Source organism: Calliphora vicina, chromosome 2 (genome assembly GCF_958450345.1).
Source record: "Calliphora vicina chromosome 2, idCalVici1.1, whole genome shotgun sequence".
Lineage (NCBI taxonomy): Eukaryota > Metazoa > Arthropoda > Insecta > Diptera > Calliphoridae > Calliphora > Calliphora vicina.
In genome coordinates this window covers 49425014-49445426 of record NC_088781.1, presented here as the reverse complement: position 1 = coordinate 49445426, position 20413 = coordinate 49425014, and the positions used below count along the sequence as shown (strand labels likewise).

Here is a 20413-nt window from a genome sequence, read left to right as displayed (position 1 = left end):
TGCAATATTTTCATTTGATTGACTTTGTGCGCGTTCATAAATTAGAAACTATTGAGTTCACAGAGTCCATTACAAAGATTTTTCATGACAAAAATTAATTATGCAAAAAAAAACAAATTTTTTACTAAAAAATAAGTTTTACTTAATACAATTTTTACTAAAAAATAAAATTTTTACTAAAAAATAGATTTTTTACTAAAAAACAAATTTTTTACTAAAAAACAAATTTTTACTTAAAAATAAAATTTTTACTAAAAAATAGATTTTTTACTTAAAAATAAAATTTTTACTAAAAAATAGATTTTTTACTAAAAAATAGAATTTTTACTAAAAAATTTAATTTTTACTAAAAAATAGAATTTTTACTAAAAAATTGAAATTTTTACTAAAAAATTGAAATTTTTACTAAAAAATTGAAATTTTTACTAAAAAATTGAAATTTTACTAAAAAATTGAAATTTTTACTAAAAAATTGAAATTTTACTAAAAAATTGAAATTTTTACTAAAAAATTGAAATTTTACTAAAAAATTGAAATTTTTACTAAAAAATTGAAATTTTTACTAAAAAATTGAAATTTTACTAAAAAATTGAAATTTTTACTAAAAAATTGAAATTTTACTAAAAAATTGAAATTTTAGTAAAAAATTTAAATTTTACTAAAAAATTGAAATTTTAGTAAAAAATTTAAATTTTACTAAAAAATTTAAATTTTTACTAAAAAATTGAAATTTTACTAAAAAATTGAAATTTTAGTAAAAAATTTAAATTTTACTAAAAAATTGAAATTTTAGTAAAAAATTTAAATTTTACTAAAAAATTTAAATTTTTACTAAAAAATTGAAATTTTACTAAAAAATTGAAATTTTAGTAAAAAATTGAAATTTTAGTAAAAAATTGAAATTTTACTAAAAAATTGAAATTTTACTAAAAAATTGAAATTTTACTAAAAAATTGAAATTTTACTAAAAAATTGAAATTTTACTAAAAAATTGAAATTTTACTAAAAAATTGAAATTTTACTAAAAAATTGAAATTTTACTAAAAAATTGAAATTTTACTAAAAAATTGAAATTTTACTAAAAAATTGAAATTTTACTAAAAAATTGAAATTTTACTAAAAAATTGAAATTTTACTAAAAAATTGAAATTTTACTAAAAAATTTAAATTTTACTAAAAAATTTAAATTTTACTAAAAAATTTAAATTTTACTAAAAAATTTAAATTTTACTAAAAAATTTAAATTTTACTAAAATTTAAATTTTACTAAAAAATTTAAATTTTACTAAAAATTTAAATTTTACTAAAAAATTTAAATTTTACTAAAAAATTTAAATTTTACTATAAATTTTTACTAAAAAATATAATTTTTACTAAAAAAAAATTTACTAAAAAATAGAATTTTTACTAAAATTAGATGAACTTTTTGGTAAAAAATCAATTTTTGAATAAGTTTGTAAAAAATCAATTTTTTAGTAAAAATTAAATTTTTTAGTAAAAAATCAATTTTTGAATAAAAAATAAATTTTGTAGTAAAAAATCAATTTTTTAGTAAAAAATCAGTTTTTGAATAAAAAATCAATTTTTTAGTAAAAAATCTGTTTTTGAATAAAAAATCTGTTTTTGAAATTTTGTAGTAAAAAATCAATTTTTTAGTAAAAAAAATCTGTTTTTTAGTAAAAAATCTGTTTTTTAGTAAAAAATCTGTTTTTGAGTAAAAAATCTGTTTTTGAGTAAAAAATCTTTTTTATATGAAAAATATTTTTTGGCAAATAAATTTTTGTCATGAAAAATCTATATCATGCCCTCTATGAACGCAATAGTTTCTAATTTATGAACGCGCACAAAGTCATTCAAATGATAATGTTCGGTTAATAAAAGTTTACTTAAGCGCACTTAAGCATTCGCAAATGCTTGTGCAAAAAAAACAACAATAAATAAAAGTACATATGGTACATGAAAAAATGAGAAGCGCATAGTAAGCTATCTTTGACTTGACTAACATAATAGAGATTTTTTTTACAAGGTATGTGATTTGCATGCATTATTTTAAAGTATAATAAAGACTAAGATATAATGTTTTATATATCAATGGAAAGGTAATGAAATGTAGTTTTCAAAACATTTAATATTTTGAAAACCTCTTAATTATATTTGGATGAAAATTGATAAAATGTAAAATAAATATTTTTGAGAGATTTTGGAAATATTTTACACTTTCGATAACTCAGCAGCAACCTGCAGTGACTTTCAAACGTTAAATGAATTAGATCGTTTTAATTTGAACAATGTTCATTAGTGAATAACCTTAAATAACTACCAGTTTCCTAAATTTAACATTTTGTAGGAAAAAAAAAACTCTTTTTTTTGGAGAAACTTTAAATATGTATCAGATGAATATTTCGCACGGAATGACAACATACAACTTTTGTATCATTAGTGGCCTGCACTGAGATTTTGCGGCAAAAATTTTGGTAGAATATTTTAATCCTACAATGTCCTTTTTGAAAGGACATGTTAAATCTACAAAACATTCGTAGTTAGAGAAATTTTTCAAATCTGATTGTAGATAAACAAAGCGTAACCACTATTATTGTTATTATTTTCTCTAAATATTAATAATGATCATTGAATATCCCTTAAAAGCATAAATTTTAAATTTGATTCACTCTTAATAACCAAATTTTTCTGCTGTGGCTTGGGTTGAGTGAAAAAAATTCGGTTATTTCAATAGTAATACTTTTTTGCCAACTGACATATGTATAATAGAACAATTCAATTACCAACAAATTTGGCCATCGAAACGTATCTGAATATAGTAACTTTTAGAAGAAAACTTATGAAGAAATTCCCGAAAAACATTTCCCGAAAATTAACAAAAAATATTCCCGGGAATTTTTCCCGCGTAGGAACCCTAGTTCATTAGTGTGTTTTGTTCTTAAAATTTAATTTTATTATTCATTTCGTTAGCTTAGTGAACAAAGTCCTTTTCAGAAATATTACAGGAGAGACAAAATCCATGATATTTTTGAAATCTGATAATGGAGTTTTATTAATTATTTGGTATGATTTAAAATGACAAATAATCACAGCTAAAAAGAAGTGCGTTTGCATCTTGTAGGTGCTTTTTTGGGACTTAACATACATTTCTGTAAATTTTCTCTGTTTCATATTAGAAAGTCGAGGTGTTAATAAATTTTAAAATTTCGAAATATTTAATGAATTTTTTTTTAACGCTTTATTGATTTATTGAATCTGTCTATTTTGACCTTACAATAAGTATTTAAATCTTATAACTAAAATTAAAACTATTTGCTCTTCAGCAAGAGAGCCATAATGGTAAACTGTCACTCATCTTAGCGGGGTGGTAGATCTGCTCTACGGAGCCTGGATCGGGTTTGGGTCTGCACAAGTTGTCTTGCAAGCGTATTGGGATGGTTTCGCAGCTTCACAATATATTTCTCACGGACTTTCTTAAACTCTTCCTTTACCAATGTCACTTCTAAGTCTCTGTGGATGTTTTCATTTCTTATGTACCATGGTGCTCCCGTCATGGTCCTAAGAATTTTAGATTGGGCCCTCTGTATAAGATCAATACTGGTGTTGCTAGCCATTCCCTATAATTGAATTCCATATGTCCAAATTGGTTTTAAAACGGTCTTATACAGGATGACTTTATATTCAAGGCTTAATTTTGATTGGTCACTGATTAACCAATGAAAGCTAGAGGCTTTTAACTTCATGTGAAGTTTCTTGGTTTTTATGTGTCGGCGCCAAGTAAGCCGTCTATCTAGATGAATACCAAGGTAGGTGACATAATCAGACTGCGGTATATTAACGTTGTTGAGTGTGACAGGTGGGCAATTTCCTCTCCTTAGAGCGAACGTAACATGTTTACTTTTCAGCTCATTTACCTTTATTCGCCAGTTTTTCAACCATGACTCCACACACTCATAAAAAAAATTGAGTAATCCGTACTTAAATCAATCCGGAGCGGTGTCAATAGTAGGGTAAGTACGGATTTTCTTAAACCGAGTACATAATACTTGATTCAAGTACGGATTCATCAAGCCCAAAAATCTTAATTTTAGCTCTCTCTAAGTACGGCCGAGATTGAATTAATCTTAAAATGAGCTTGATTCAAGAATTCTAAACTTGTTTTAAGCACGAATTCATACTTGATATAATCCAAAAATTGGATTGATTTAAGTATGTCCGACATTGAATTAATCGCAAAATATGCTTGTTTCAAGAATTCTGAACTAGATTTAAGCACGAATTCGTACTTGATATAATCCAAAAATAGGATTGTTTTAAGCCCGAATTCGTACTTGATGTAAGCCAAACTAAGATTGATTTAAGAAAAACACATTATTTTTTATTTTTAATAAATTTTATTTTGTTTTTTTTTTAATTTAAATTTAATACAATTTAACAATTATTACCTTGCTTAAAACTCGTTTGCCACGGAAGTCATCTTCTTCAATTAGCCAGTTGTCAACTTTGGATTCAACAGAAATTGTGTAGTCATCGGCTCCAAACTATAGATTAAGATTTGTTAAATTATACACTCATAAAAAAAATTGAGTAATCCGTACTTAAATCAATCCGGAGCGGTGTCAATAGTAGGGTAAGTACGGATTTTCTTAAACCGAGTACATATTACTTGATTCAAGTACGGATTCATCAAGCCCAAAAATCTTAATTTTAGCTCTCTCTAAGTACGGCCGAGATTGAATTAATCTTAAAATGAGCTTGATTCAAGAATTCTAAACTTGTTTTAAGCACGAATTCATACTTGATATAATCCAAAAATCGGATTGATTCAAGAATGTCCGAGATTGAATTAATCCAAAAATGAGCTTGTTTCAAGAATTCTAAACTAGATTTAAGCACGAATTAGTACTTGAAATAATCCAAAAATCGGATTGATTTAAGTATGTCCGAGATTGAATTAATCGCAAAATAAGCTTGTTTCAAGAATTCTGAACTAGATTTAAGCACGAATTCGTACTGGATATAATCCAAAAATAGGATTGTTTTAAGCCCGAATTCGTACTTGATGTAAGCCAAACTAAGATTGATTTAAGAAAAACACATTATTTTTTATTTTTAATAAATTTTATTTTGTTTTTTTTTTAATTTAAATTTAATACAATTTAACAATTTTTACCTTGCTTAAAACTCGTTTGCCACGGAAGTCATCTTCTTCAATTAGCCAGTTGTCAACTTTGGATTCAACAGAAATTGTGTAGTCATTGGCTCCAAACTATAGATTAAGATTTGTTAAATTATATTTGCAAAAATCTGTATTACTAAATTTTTACCTGAATTTTGTCCACTTAAAAGCTTCTTCCTAAATTCGATTCGAAGACCAAGAGGAGGTAATGTTTTCACCATTGCAAGCTGTTGTATGTTACCTGAGAAGCTAAAAATGTACAAACAAATGATATATGATATTAACTATACGATATTAAAGATTTACCCCCATATTCATAAACAATTTTCAAAGGTTTATAAAACTATAATTCCATACAAAATTCGTTTTATAAAACTTTGATATGAGGATAAATCATTAATATCGTATAGTTATTTTTATATTTTTTCTAAGTGACTGTACTTGTATTTTTGCAATAAGAAACATATTTTTCATTTGTGGTACAAAAATACCAACAGTTCATGGACAAAACGCAGTTATTTATACTAATACACACAACGACGCAAACAACAAATTGTGCACATGTCAATACATATATAGGTGTTTGTGTGCCTATAATATAGAGTCTATATTATAGACACACAAACATCAAGCACGAGAATTCTTAAACTAAGAACAAAATGCTTGTATTATTTGTTTACAAGTGCAAATTTTGTTGTTTGCGTCTTAAAAAACCTGTTTCTAAACGATATGCGCAAATTCCTGGAGAAGCTGGAGCAGGAGGGTGTCTTCTTTGTCCGGAACCACTTCTGCTTCACTCATATTTTTTTCGCACAACATAAAAAAACACAAAAGACCAAAAACTATAGAGAACAACACGGAACACGGAATGCACAATACAGACTGATGAAATTGCTCAGTAGAAAATTACGCGAGTAGAAAATTACTTTGAGAACAGCTCAGAGAGTAAATTTGATACCGCTCTTTTTCTATTATGGATTAATATAAGAATTTTTTTTCTTATTTCAAGTTATCTTACTCTTAATTTGAAGTTTAAGAATTAACTACTTGATTTAACTTCTCACTTATACTTAAAACAAGATTTTCTTACTTAATTCAAGAATTTCGTTCTTGTTTTAAGAAAATTTCCGCTTGATTTTTGAAATCAATCCCGTTTATACTTATTCTAAGTACAAATGAGTATGAATCATACTTAAATTTTTAAGTACACTTCTGGCTAAATTTGAGTAAAATAAACTTAAATTTAGAAGTGCTTTTTTCTTTCTGTGCACGTGCGAGGTAATTCTGTAGTTGACTAGATGCCATGAGAGGGTTTTCGTCTGAGCTAATAATGGCGGTATCATCAGCAAATGTTGAAATTGTTAGTTTATCGCACGTAGGGAGGTCGGAGGTGTAAATCAAATATAGTGTAGGTCCTAGTACACTTCCCTGTGGAACGCCAGCTCCAATCTTGTATTCTCTCGTCACATAATCATTGTACTTAACTCTGAAAAGTCTATTCGATAAATACGACTCCAGCAATTTATGAGTACATAGTGGCAGTAAACATTTGATTTTATGTACTAGACCTTTTTTATGCCATACCTTGTCAAAAGCCTGAGCAACGTCTAAAAAGACGGCAGAACAATATTTCTTTAATTCAAAAGATTTTCTAATCTCTCCAGTTAAACGATTGACCTGTTCAATGGTGCCATGATGTTCACGGAAACCAAATTGGTGTACTGGGATAATGTTTCCATCATTCAAAAAAGGTATTATCTTTTCCTGGAATATTTTCTCGAATAGCTTCGACAAACAAGGGAGTAGGCTAATAGGTCTATAAGAAGATGGAAGGGTTAAATATTTACCCGGTTTAGGTATCATTATTATTTGAGAAATTTTCCAATTTTTTGGATAAATTCCTAGTTTCAAGATCGCACAACTATTGCCACATTTGGTAGGTTCTTAATCATTGATGGCGTTATTAAATCATATCCCGGTGATTTTTCAAGTCTAATTTATTTTTAATTACTCTATTAACATCCTCAGGACTAATATCGAATTGGGCTGCATTAGCCATTGTTGAAGCTGGCAGTTCTTCTAGTTCAAACTCATTTGCCGTGGAGTTGGGTTGAAATACTTCACTTAAATGTTCAGCAAATACTGAAGTTTTTTCTATAGCACTTCGTGCCCAGGTTCCGTCAGCTTTTCTTAAAGCGCTTTGTGCCTCTACCGGTGGCTTAATGTTTCTCGTTGCCTTCCAAAGAGAGAAATTTGTGTATTTTGTACTCGTCAAGCTTTTAATATATTTTTCGTTTATGCGATCCTCCTCTAAATGAAGGGCTCTTTTCAGTTTTCGTACTGCTGCGGACAGCCTCTGCTTTGCAGCAGGTGATCTATTATGTTGCCATTCTCTTCTGAGTCTTCTCTTTTCGAGAAGGAGTCTTTCAATATCCGAACTTGAAATAGGCGTATTAGTTTTTGGAGGGATCTGGCACCTAGAGTGTTCCAGAGCCGAAACAATCAATGACGTGAAGTCATTGACGGTCCTATCTATGTCTTCCTCACACTGTAAATTAGGATTTGTGTGGATATGACTGCTGATATATTTCCTATATTTTAGCCAATTTGTCTTAAAATACAAAGAGTCCTTAGGAAATCTTGGGATGTTGGGTCTCTCACAATAATTAATGAAATGATTTACATTTTTTGGTTGAAATTTAATGAATAAACCAATAATTAAAATAAGTATTATATATTTAGTAACATATTTATACTCAATTCCATTTGACTAAGATAATAATTTTGAAATTTTTACAAAATAAAATGGACTTAGCACTTTTGTATATTTATAGCTATTTAATATTAACCATTCCTGACTACTAAAAACTACAAATTTTAAAGCTGTGTATATTTTGTAGGACATTTTATGTTTTCTACCCATATATGACGGTTAACCGGTTTTTACGATGTCGGTTAACCGAAAAACCGGTTTTCTAAAAAGGCCAATTTTCGGTTAACCGACAAACCGGATTTATTAAAAGTCGGTTTTTTATAAACACTAGTTCCAATCAAAAAGTCTCAATTTGTTGGACGGTGTTATTAAACAATGATCCTTGAGGAAGACATTCTTCATGAGTTCATAAAAAAAACTTTTCAATAAAAAAAGTTGAATTCACTGCTATTTAACCCTCTAACCCGCAAACTTTTTTTTGGACCCAATAAATTCAGAACAGCCATCAGAAACTAATTTGCAAATTAAGTTTAGGAACCAGGTGTGAAAAGGTGAAGAGTGCCTCAGGGCACACAAGAAATAAAACTTGAATTTACTGCTATTTTAATTACAAATTTTAACAAAACATAAAGTTAAAAGTTTATCAAATAAATAAATTTAATTTGCATTGAATAAGTGTCTTGTTGTATTTTATAGCTGCTTATTCATTTCATTTGGCCAATAAAAACTTCTAACATTAATTAACATTTTAACAAAATGCTGCTAGTTAAAGCATTTAATTAAACAAGCAACTTTTAAATAGAAACTCTTGACAAAATATCGTTGCTGCTGTACATGACTATTTTAAGTGAAGTTTTTTTTTTATTAGCCATCAATGCAGTAGTCAATGTTTATAATTCAGCAGATTCTTCTAAGTGATTTCTTGTGTCGATTAATGATTTTTTATGGCTTTGTCAAAATAAATACATACTTTAATAATTTTTCTAATTTCAACAAGAATGTGGTTTCTTTTAAAACTTCTTTTGTAAGTTGAATACGAAATTGACCACATATGGCGCTTAATGCTTGTGATTCTAAGATACGGGCTTAATTTTTAATTTAAAGTTACATAAATCTTCTTAATGATGTTTGTTTGGTAGCAGAATTTATAAATAAATAAATATTTGGACAAAAGCTCAGCAAGTGTGAAATCATGAAACAAAACTGTGGAAATTTTGTAAATTATGGCTATGAATGTAGGTAAATATGTAAAGTTACAAGAGTGGGCCAAACCCATTTCTCTTGCTTTTTTTTCTTAAATTAAGAAGAACTTCAATGTTTAGTTAAATATTTGTATATAATTTATAATGTGAACACCAAATACATGACATGAGAAAATAAATAATAATAAAATTAAGATTTATTAAGGTAATAGTTCATTTTCACACAGAAATGTTTAAAACAACATCAAAGTAATTATCACAGATATAAACAATAATAATACTTAGCTACACCAAAAATGTTCACAGGTTCTAATGTAGCAAATCTGTTGTATTGGAGACCATAGAGTTCGGAAATACTTATAGTTTTCCTCGATCACTTTCATTAGTACGGTCTGGACTATAAAGCGGATGAGTCAAAACTTCCCAACCACTTCGCTCTAAATACTTTTTAACAGGTATTGCAACATGAGGCCGAGCGTTGTCATGATAAAATATTACGGTTTCATGTCTGTCCGCATATTCTGGGCGTTTTTCGGCAAATTCTGACTTCAAAGAAATCATTTGCCTTTGCTACAGGTTCCTCTTTTGGTCCCACCAAATAAAGAGTATTGTCTTAGCGCAACCGATATTTGGCTTTAGTGTCGAAGGATCATCATTTCAGGGTTAAATTACAGAATGACTTCATTTTATAAACACTAATACCTTGTAACACTTTAACTCTAACTATTGTAGGGTACATAATGCAACTCATACTGATTTATCAAGCCGCTGAATTGTCTCTAGTTGAAATCAACTGATGAGATTTTTTTCAAAAAAATCTATTAAACAAAAGCTAAACTACTTACATGTTACACGGTTTTTAGTTTTCGGTAACCAAACAAAATTTGAAACACTACCAAACGAAACATCTATTGTAATTTCATACATCTAATCATTAAATTCTTTTTCTCGTTAAGCTTTAGCTTCAATCAATGGCGTTAACACCCGCAGTGTTAGCAATGATCTGTAAAAGACCCCTGTGTTCCCAACGTAGTTAATGTGTTAAATTTGTTGTTATTTCTGTTTCTCTGTTAAAGGTTCTTTGTAGGTGTGTTTTATAATTACAGATGTTTTGTTAAATTAAACAACATCGATCTTTAATATTGGCGGATGTTAAATTGGATTTCTTTGGTTTTCTTGTTTGTTGTTATCAGTTAATTATAAATAATTAAGCGCCTTTTGGTTATGCGTGTTTGATTTTAGCCAAAATAATTTGTGATTTTTTCAGATGATGGTGGTTTTCTAAACAATAATCCTCATTAATATTGATTGCTGATTTGTGAAAATAAATAGATCATTATTAAGAGTAATTTAAATTCTATTGAATTCTGTACTTTCTAAGTGGATTATGTTTCCGCTTCATTTCTTTTGTCGGTTACATTGGCAAAATTTGTGTAAACTTATTAAGTGTTAGATTTGATTAATTAGTTATTAACAATATATCTTTCATATAATATGAAGCTACAGCTTAGAGAAATGTTGCACAGATGCATTTAGGTAATTCTAAATATTTAAATGATACAAATTAACACACTTTGTAGAAAAATAATGCCATAATTCCCAAAAAAAAAATCATACAAAACAAAAACTTAAAAGTGTTAAATCCGGCTGTGCCGCATCTTTTATAACCACCATCAATATAAACTCCATCATTCGTCAAAATATTTGCAGCAGACTCACATTGGAGTATACATATTGTTACGAAATTCAACTTGAATTCAAATATAACGATTTTAACGGCTGATTTAAAGTTGCATAATGCTTTCAAACAGCAGTGCCTCTCAAACTGTAACATATCTGTGGGCATTATTAACATTGAATAAAAGCTTTCATTCATCATTGATCGTAGGTATGGCAACGCTGAATGTTTGCTGCGACTCGTATATTCGAACTTTGACAGTTAAAGAACATTGTAGAAAGTTCACCAGAGATGGCGTGTGTATTCGAAAGCTCTAGAAAATAAGAGTCTTGACTGTTAAAGAACATTAAAGATCACGAGAGATGGCGTGTGTATAAATAGTGGCCATGGTTGCAGTCGTGAGTTAGTTTTGTCAGAGATTCTATTCGAATAAACATCAACTGAGTGCCTTAAAGTGTGCTGTATTTTTCAAGTGAATTCGTGTAGATTGTGTCTGTATTTCTGCGAATTTATAAACGTGTATAAAAAAAAAACTGAGTGACTATTTAATTCTGTTATTGTACATTTAAAATAAATAAATAGTTGTTACAAATTTCAAACTACTAAATGGCTTTTATTTGCAATCAAAAGTATCCAGTTTATTTAAAGGAAATAAACCAACATTTTGAAAAGGTTAAAACGTAATAGTATATTCAGGTTCCTCATAAGATTCGAAGACGATCTAACTATGTCCGTTCGTCTGTCTATTTAAAACAAAACTGAAATTTTACACAAATACTTTTTGTTGATAAGTGTTTTTAAAAGTTGAGAGTCATTTTAACCCCATGTGTCATTAAGGGTTAATTTCCATTTTTGTGCTGTTGTTATAAATACTAGAATTCATGTTATATTTTTCCTAAGTTTCATCAAAATCGGCCCTAAGTTTCATCAAAAACAGTTCGCTATCTTTCCATTATAAATCCCAAATATTGAAACATTTGACATTTGACCTTCACGATTTAAGGTTTATTTTAGAAAAACTTTCAGAGTATATTTAGAATTATATGGACTATAATAATCTGAATAGGTTATACTTAAAATTCATAACAGTAAGGAAATTGAGCTCATTCGCCAAAATATGGCCAAATAATTTATTTTTCTCAACAAATCTCAAATGAGATGGTCAAAGAATTCTGAAATTTGTTTTTGGTCATACCTGCGAATAGGTTAACGGTATCCTACGAACACAAAAACTCATATACAAGTAAATATGGATATATTTTAAGTATAAATGAGCTTTTATTTTATTATTTCTCAAAATATGTTAATTTTGTTCCTACATTTCATGTTCTATTGGCCTGTAACACGTTAATGGCCTGGCGAATTTTTAATAACTTTAACATTTTTTAACCAATTTTAGTCTTTTGTAGCTCATGACAGTATAAATTCGATTCTACTACTAAAGGGTAGTAAAATCCTATACTTAGTTCAGCAATTTATTTACTTAGGTGACCAATTTATATTATGGGCCTCTAAAAATTCTGAAAATTACTGTCATTACTTTTTGGCCAACAGCTAATTCAGTCTTGATATACCGCTGACTATATATGGCAATAACAACAAATAAATTCTGTTTACATTTTTTGTAAAAACAATAGCCTTTTCGTGACATTTTATTGAAATAAAATTTTAAGAAAAATTAGTTTTTCACTTTTTTAGAATAACTTTCAGCTCCTAATTTTTCACTTACAATATTTAGCAACGTTGTAGCTACGGCAAAGGTGAACATATCAATATGAACATGTCAATGCAATCTGAACGTGTCTAGGCACTCTAAATAGCACATAAAGATCACTTTGTACCTGAAAAATTTTCTTCTTTAATATTTTGTAACGCTAAAACATAGTTTTTATATAAAAACGATGTATGTCCGTTTGGCTGGCTGGCTGACTGTCCGTGTAAATCTTGTGCGCAGAGTACAGGTTTGAAGATATTTCGATCAAATTTGTTACATATTATTTTTTCGGCCCAAGGACCAAGTCTGGCTGAAATCGGCCCATTATTTGACCTAGCCCCCCTACAAATGTCCTTCCGAAATTGTACTTTATCGCTCATAAATGTTTAATTTATATATGTATTTCCACAAATTCCGCTTCAAATAAGTTTTATATATACAAAATTCATGTCATCAAATTTTGTTACGATCGGTGCATAATTAGCCATAGCTCCCATATAAGTCCCACTTCCGAAAATAACTTTAACATGCTTAAATCACTTAAATCACTGTTGGTATATACACAAAATTCAACATAAATAACTTTCATTTAGACATAAATCACACGACCTAATATTATGGTGATCGGTCCATAATTGGTCATAAAATCTCATATTTAAAAAGAAAATCGCCAGTAACCATTTGTAATCCGAATGAGCTGAAACATAAATTTCTCTTTTAGTTCAAGAAATATTTAGGTTTAATTTTTTTTTTAATTTTTCTGATATCTTTTTCGTTTTTTATAGAAAAAAATTTTCTTCGGGAATTTTTATAATCTGGAAAGAGATCTTAATGCTAAAGCATGTAATGTAAAATTTGGCTCACTTAAGCGTATATTGCCAGCCCTGTCCTAACTTGGTCGATTTTGAAACAATTTGAATTGTAAATTGTAAAAAATTCTAAAAACACAAAGCAGCGATCCTCAAAATCTCTTCATATTTGTATAGCCCTATATGTTGTTTATATACATACAGAACATTTTTACTATTACACTGTAAATAACGTCAAAGTGGGCACTTTTAAAAAAAACTCAGTTTTTGGAACACAATTTCTCCGTTTTAGGAATTTCGGTGTTTGAAAACGAAGTATGGCAACAATAGTGATGCCATTGACTTAAAAACATTTAGCTTTATATTACTTCCAAATTTTTTTGTGATGTTTGTAACCGTTAATATTATAATTTAATTCAAAGATTATATTTTTCTTGATGAAAAATCACCATATTAAAATCTTTTTTAGTTTTTAAGGTAAATGAAGGCAAAAGCAATATAAAATTATTTAATTTTACTAAAATATTAATCTCCAAGTCCCTGGATTTCTACCAATACCAAAAACTTACATAAAAAGCATATATTTACCCTTCAGGAGCTCCACAAACCTTGTCCCAAAATATTAACGATTTTCCATATGTTGCATCAAGCCGTATTTGAATGATCAACATTGGGTAAGGTGAAGGACCCGATCATACTGATAATGTATTTCCGATTATTGGGTATTGCAGTTCAATAGAGAAGTGTACACTTGATCATACTTTTTTAACAACATTTTTTTGTTTTCGCGTCAAAAAATAGTAAAAAGCGAAAATGTTTAAGGTACAAAGTGATCTTTGTGAGCCTAGACATGTTCAGATTGCGTTGATATATTCACAAGAGTTGTTCATATTGGTCCATAATTGGTCATAGCTCCCGTATAAGGTCAAATTCCAAAAATTACTTTAACGAGATAATTTTGGAATCCAAATATAATTTAACGAAATTAAGTTTCATATAGAAATAAATCACGCGGTCTACTCTCATGACCATTGGGTCACAATTTGTCATAGCCCCTATATAAGGCTTACTTCCGAAAATCACTCACGAAAACAAATGATTGAAATTTAACAAGAAAATTTTTTTTTTGCTATTTTATCAGTCAGACCATACTTTCATAATTGTTTTTCAATTAATCCAATTTTTGCAAAATCTATTTCACTCTATAGGCGCACAAATATCAGATACGATGACATGGAAATGCCCATATTAATGTATTTATTTGAAACATTTGAAAATACCGGCATTTCTATCAAAACAAAACATTGATTCATCTATTATCGATAACCCACATGAACTCTAGAGAGTAAAGAATTAAATGAGAGTAAAAAATTGCTGCTCTTTCAAAACAAAATGAACACATTCACCAAAATAAACTCTATCATAAATACCAATTAAATACAACACAAACACGTGCTAATATTACAGCAACATACAACAAAACATGGGGAGCTGATAAAATTAACTTTGGTTTTGGGGATTCATGCAAACATAGACTCTCGTAAGAGCAAACGAAATGAATGCTCCAAGAGAGAATGAGTTAAAAAATGGGGAGAATGGAGTAAACAGTAAACACAACAATAACAACAGCAAAGAACAATAGTAGCATCTTCGGGGTAATAAAATAAACAAATCGTAATAAGCAACGACGGCAACAACAACAACACAAAACACAAACACGATCAATGCAAGGGGCGCCAAAAACAAGTTTTTTTATTTCCAACATCAGTTGCATGTAAACAAACATAGCGAACGGTTTAAAAAACGGGAGTCTGTATTATTGTTCGTTGAATTTTGTTTATGCGTTTTTTTTTGGTTGTAAAAATAACGTTTTACGTAAAACGAAAATAAATTCTAACGGCAAAACAAGTGAATAAAAAAATATATGTTGTAGGAAATAAAACTCAAAGGAATGAAAATAAAGTGCTAGAAAAAATTTGAAATTGGCAAATTCAAGTGAAATTCTGTTATTTAAATTAAATATTTATTTTTGGAGTGTGTTTCAAAAAAGGGCTAGCACGAAATATTAAAATAAATTTCTATGAGAATGTTTTTATGGTTGTTGTTGTTTCTAAAGCATCCGTTTATAAGCGCCTTCCGGTACGTTTCCTTCGTTTTATGATTTTTTTTATACGACGCTGTACGTTTGTTTGCCAATGTGTGCATGCGTTCGTTCGTGCGTAATTGTGTGCGTAATATATAACGGCAAAATTTTATAGCGAAATTTATATTTAGCATTTTGAAGCTGCCCTCATCAGCCACCAACTTTTAACTGTAAATTTCAATCAAAACAAATGCACATAAAGTGCAATTTTTATGCACATGTAGTAAGAATGTGTCTGTAACATTTTCTTCTTGAATTTCTGCCGAGTTTGGCAGTCGCTGATGCAGCATGCATAGAAGAAGCAACAGCCAAGAACACCCTTCCATTATAAAAAGTGCAAACACTACATGTTCGAAATAATAAAAAAGAATAATAAAATAAGTGAATTTTTTGTAGACAAAAAAAAAGGAAAAAAATAAAAAAAAAATCATCCAAAGAAGAAAATCTGCTGCCATTTGTTGGGGTTTATGCAAGTACATATGTAGTATATACAATGATTTTGTATGTGATGTGAGTGTTCGTGTAAGTTTCTGAATATTTTTGATCGCACAACATGTGAATTGTATAAAAATATAAAAATTATTTTTAAAAGTGAAAAGAAAGCAATAAAATACAAGAACAAATTTAAATTCAAGTGTATGCCACATGTGAGGATTTCGAATTTATTAAACGAAACAGAAAAGAAGTTTTAAAAATAGAGAAAACAGAAAAAAATACAAAATACAGAAAATAAAATTCCTAAGAAAAAAGAAAATTGCAACCCCTGCGCAACTGTATTCAATTAAAAAGTGATTTTTTTCGCGATTTTATCTTCATCAACATCTACTTCACTTTAATTTTGTTTAATCTTCTTGCAAATTTTATTTGGATTATCTTACTTTAGCACTTAGTCACTTTTGACTAAAGCTGCTAAAACTATTAGCAGTCTGTGTGGTTTATTTAATATTGTCGTCCCCGGGCTATAGCCAGCATTTATCAGATCTTTTGCATTATACATGGGGAATAATATTACAGTGGTAAGTATTATTATGTATGAATATTTTTTTTCATTTTCCTAAACTCTTCTTTAAATTTACATTTTATCGTAATTATTTTTATCAATTTTTACGTTTATATTTTTCTGCCTTCTGCATAGCTGTTTAATGTTGTGAAGTGGAAGTGTTGTGTTTTATATCATAATAATTTCAATTTTGATTTTAACCAGAGGCCATTTTCAGATTTAATGGACATAGTATTTCTATATTTGATTTAGGTAGTGAAATGATTTGTGGCGTAGTAATTTAAAGGAATCATTTCAATGCTTAAGGTACATAAATATTAAGTAGACAATCCTCTTTTGAATATAATACATAATAACATTTTCTCCTTTACCAATCGGCTTAAAATCGCTTTCTGAGTCGATATAAAGTAAATGTCGTTATTGTAAAGTTAATTTTGTGAAATTTGGCACATTTGATTATGTTGGTGCAAGGACTATTAAAATACATACAAAAATCGAATGATTGATGAATAACTAGAAAAACTAATTCGGAAATGTGTTTAAAGATTAACCCTCCGTTAGTCGCAATGTATCAAATTGATATCAATAAAAAAGGCGCGTTTGAAAATATCTTCTTCACTTTTTATTTTGAAAACATAAAAACAATATTAATTTAAAGTATTTAAAGGAGTAATAAAAATAAAATCACAGTAAAAATATATTTTTATCAAAAAATAGCTTAAAATTAGGGTGTTCAAAAAAAATTTACAATAAAAAACGGTTTGCCTGTATCAGCCAGATCAGTTGCGACTAGCAGAGGGTTAAATACAAGAAATTAGTTTTATAAAGAAGAGCATAACTTTTAAATGAAACAACGTATGTTAACATTTTATACATGAAATTAAAGGTAATTTATTAAGCTTTTAAAAATATATAACTGTAGGTTTATGTGTCTTAATTTAATTCTGGCTTTTCTTCGTGAGAAGGGTATATATGTATAAGTTTGTCATTCCGTTTGTAATTTCCACAATATAATTTTCCGATCCTATAATGTATATATATTCTGGATCCTTATAGATAGCGGAGTCGATTAAGCAATGTCCGTCTGTCTGTCCGTCTGTTGAAATCAATTTTCAGAAGACCTCAGATATCTTCGGAATCCAATTCTTCAATAATTCTGTCAGACATGCTTTCGAGAAGATTCCTATTTAAAATCAGCAAAATCGGTCCACAAATGGCTGAGATATGCGAAAACTTGTCATTGAGTAATGACAAGTTGGCTGAAACTTTGTATCAGATGTGTGATGTCTTATAAATGACAGCAATCGCTTTTCCAAACTCTCTTTTTATATATAATTCTGAAAATTCTTTAAAAACATGTCTGAAAAGCTTGACTCATCAAACCGCAGCTGCGGATTGCCTGCCAAATTAATATTTTTGTTAAATTTCAAACTTAAAGGCCACACAACCTCGAGCTGCTGAGACCTAAAAATTTTGACCTGATATCTGCCAAAAATCAGATTTTGGCTATCTTTTAACCCGACAAAGTCCGATTTTCTAGATATTTGGGCACAATTTTATCTCTAGCTTTATTTTTCGTTATGTCTACACTTTTTAAAATTAAACATAATGACTTGCAGTTCATTGTAGAATAATGGTAGATTTGTTGTTAAAAACGTATGTAAAGACTTGATTTTGATAACAGGGGGCGTTGTTATGATTACTATAGTGCGTGCGGATTTTTAGTGGCCACTTCTTTATCAAAGGTATATGTCATTTTGCAATGGTTTTTGCCCAGCACTTTAAATATATTTGAAATGATGTTACATAATTTTGCAATTTAGGTGGCAATATATTAAATTTAAAAGCATGTAGATGTCATTTGAAACACTTGACGAAGACTACTGAGAAATTCAAGTAAACAAACAGTGCATCAAACAAAGTTCTCTCCCGCATCATGACATGAATCGGTCAAAACTACACTAATCAAGCATAGAAAAAAGAGATAGAGATAGATTTAAACAATATAAAATTCGAAGTTATTAGATGGGCGTCTGCAAATGACCAAATTGAGAACATATGTCTAATGAAAGTACTTAAGAAATCAACGGTATATTCAAGCGGAATTAATTGTAGCCCCAAGCATAGGAGGAGGGTCGATAATGAAATGGAATAAAAGAAACTGTGTGTGAGATATTAACGATTTTTAAAAGGTTGCTCACAGAAAAAATCTTTCGCATTACTAATTTTAAAATATTGTAGATAGATTAAACGACAACTTACCAGATTTTCTATATTTAGAATTGAAAAACCATAATATCAATAGAATAGAGGTTCAGAAAATATCATAATTAGTCCGTTTAATCGAATTGAGCTTTTAATAAAATGTGTGCTATTAATTCGTCTATTTTAAGTGCTGGTGCATACATGATAAGTTTACTTGCGTAACTCTTGATTTTGTAGAACAAAGAGGAGAGGAGATTGGAAGAATAAATATTGGTATATCTAAAAGAAAAATTCAATTGTTATATAAGGTACTAGCTGAACCCGGTCCGCGTTGCTGGCGGTCAAGCCCGACCATATAATACCCTACACTAAGTAAAAGAGCAAAAACATTTTTCTTTTAAAATTTCAATAATTTATATTTTTGAGTGATTTTCGGATGTGGGCCTTATATGGGGGCTATGACCAATTATGGACCGATCACCATGAAATTAGTTCGTGTGATTTATGTCTATATGAAAGTTTACTGTGTTGAATTTTGTGAGTATACCAACATTTTTAAGCGATTTATGCACGTTAAAGTGATTTTCGGAATGAGAGCTATGACTAATTATAGACCGATCGTAACAAAATTTGGTGACATGAATTTCGTATATATAGAACTTATTTGGAGTGCAACTTGTGGAGATACATTTATAAATTAAACATTTATGACCGATAAAGTCCAATTTCGGGAGGACATTTGTATGGGGGCTAGGTGAAATAATGGACCGATTTCAGGCAGTTTCAATAGACTTGGTCCTTGAGCCGAAAAAATAGAATGTACCAAATTTCATCGAAATATCTTCAAAATTGCGACCTGTACTCTGCGCACAAGGTTTACATGGACAGCCAGCCAGCCAGCCGACCAGACGGACGGACGGACGGACATCGTTTAATCGACTCAGAAAGTGATTCTAAGTCGATCGGTATACTTTAAGGTGGTTGTTAGACTAATATTTTTGGGCGTTACAAACATCTGCACAAACTCATAATACCCTCCCCACTATGGTGGTGCAGGGTATAAAAATATATATATTTTTATACCCTGCATATTTTTATCTCCCGAAGCATGACATGAAGAAATACATCAAACATGAATCGGTCGAAAATGTACTTCATGATCTAGCATCGACAAAAAGAGATAGAGGTATTTTTAAACAATACAAAGTTCGAAGTTCTTACATGGGCGCCCGACAATGACCAACTTGAGAACACATGTCTAATGAAAGTACTTAAGTAATCAACGGTATATTCAAGCGGAACTAATTGTAGCCGTCCTTCAAAAATATTGCACTTTTTCATACTAAAAAATTTGTATACATTTTCTTAATGTGACTGAGTCAGAACCAATGACTTATGTTGAATAAAATATTAAGAAAAATTATAAAAAAATTAGTATGAAAAAAGTGCAATATTTATGATAGACTTAATTTTAAAGTGGCATATTTTTGAATCTAATTGAGATATTGACTTGAAATTTTGTTTTGTAAGACCAAAAATTAACTTATCTAAACAAACCAATATAGCTCGGAATAAATGTGAATCAAATTGTTCCTAATATTTGCAATCCTAATAAAATTTATATATTAATTTTAGTTTTAGAAACTCAATGAATATGTAATAAAATCGTTATATATTAACGAAACTCAATGAAATTTTTAAAGTTTTTTATGTTTGTCATTCTAAATAACAAGATGTAAAAAGACTTGTCAAAAGTCAAAGGCAATCCCG

General features: G+C 29.0%; 1 long non-coding RNA gene across 1 annotated transcript in view; it reads left to right on the top strand.

The window, feature by feature from the left end:
• The first annotated feature begins 15374 nt into the window (after positions 1–15374).
• The window catches only part of LOC135951623 (uncharacterized), a 102722-nt gene continuing 97683 nt past the window's right edge, over positions 15375–20413 (top strand). Inside the window, exon 1 of the long non-coding RNA XR_010575984.1 lies at positions 15375–16454. This is a non-coding gene — a long non-coding RNA (uncharacterized LOC135951623). The remainder of the gene's footprint in view (positions 16455–20413) is intronic.